Here is a 1,822-nt window from a genome sequence, read left to right as displayed (position 1 = left end):
CCTCCCCCCTTATTTTATACCATTTAGGTTATGTTCAGGTCTCACACCACCCAATACCTCCTTGTTAACTATCACCTCTCCCCTTTCCCATTCTTTGATTTATAAACAGGCATCAATCTTTAGTCTATTGGCCATCCCTGTAAAACGTCTACAAAATGACCATCGAATTCACTTGGTCCATGCCTTTGGGCTCCATCTGTTATGGTGGTCTCTGGGGCAGGGGAGGAGGTATTGGGTGGAGTCACCAGGCACCAAAGCCAGCTCAGATGGGGTCACTGCTGCACTTGCACTGCTTCTTGTGAGACTCATCCTTCACTGGCTCAGGGGTTCCTGATACAGTAATTCCCACAACATGCCACTCAAATCCCAGGTTACCACAATGTAAGGTGACAATTTCCACCCCTGGTCTCTCGGGCAGAACACTGTGATGATCCTCACCCCTTGCCCCTGCTCTGCTGTAGACTTATCCATAGGCCACATCCCTTTAGGGGAGAGCCTGATATGATGTGCAGACATTTATGGCCCCAGAGACTTCAAGGTGTTCCACCACAGGCTTATCCATGGTCACAGATGCTTCACTGAGTGTCTGCTGCAACATGGACATACCTGTGGCCAAAATCACTTTGAGGTGCAGCACACCCACACTCCAGAGACTCATCTACAGGTCACAGTCCCTTTTCTAGCAGTTCACACTGGAGTTCCAGCCTGCCCAGTACAGCAGCACAGGAACAGCAGCGATGCTCTGGCCATCTGCCTGCCCAGGTCCATTGGCATGGATGTTATCAGAATGTTCCCAGGCACCGCAGAGGAAGGTGACAAGCTGCACAGCGCTGCAGCAAACTGCTAAAGCAAAAAGCAGCCACTGAGAAGCACTAGGCTCCAGTATACAGCCAGGCAAGTGAGCCCCATGGCAAGCACAAGAGCTCTGGCCACTGACAGCTAAATAATAGTAACAGATATAAATTCAGTCTAACACACTCCAATCAAATCTGTCATTATCTCAAACCACCACACTGGGTGCCAAAAAGGCCTTTATCCCAGACAAAACCAGTACATCTGCCATATGGCACATGAATACCTTTCTATTCCATGGTTAGTGCTTCATAGCTCACTCCAACTCTGCCCATGATACTGTGGAAGCCTCAGGTCAGCATGAACTGCAAGACACAACCTCCTTCTGTCATTGAGGTCAAGATACAACAGTCAGGGAGGTTTAATTTGATAGATATGAAAGATGGGAGCAATAGTTGTGTTCAGCCTGTCTGAGTGCAGGCCAGGAGCTATCATCAACACGATCAATCCAGTCCATTCCTCTTCTGTAAGCACAGCCCAGAGAGCCCTGCTGTCCATCAGTATGTTCAGTATCAATAATTTCAGTGGCCGAAACAACCTATACTTACAAGATGTGTGTCTGCCACAAACACTGGGAAATCACAAGCAGGGCATTGGAGCTGATGTGCCCTTGTGCACACGAGCATCAGGGCAGGACTGCTGACATCACCCAGCTTTGGAGTCAACCTTTCAGGAAAAAAAGGGATAAAGCCTTGAAAAAGGGATGAGGAGGGACACACCTGAAGGATGGGATGACATCCAGAAGGATAAGCTCTAGAAGTGGACGTATGGGAACATCATGAGGTTTAACAAGACCAAGTGCTGGTGCTGCACCTGGGTCAGGGCAACCCCCAGTATCAGCACAGGCTGGGCGTGAACAGACCCGGAGCAGCCCTGCCCAGAAGGACTTGGGGGTGCTGTGGGTGAGAGGCTGGACATGCCCCGGCCATGGCACTCACAGCCCAGAGAGCCAAACGTGTCCTGGGCTGCA

The sequence above is a fragment of the Corvus brachyrhynchos genome, unplaced genomic scaffold (assembly GCF_000691975.1).
Source record: "Corvus brachyrhynchos isolate BGI_N302 unplaced genomic scaffold, ASM69197v1 scaffold139, whole genome shotgun sequence".
Taxonomy (NCBI): Eukaryota; Metazoa; Chordata; class Aves; order Passeriformes; family Corvidae; genus Corvus; species Corvus brachyrhynchos.
This window is presented reverse-complemented; position numbering follows the sequence as displayed.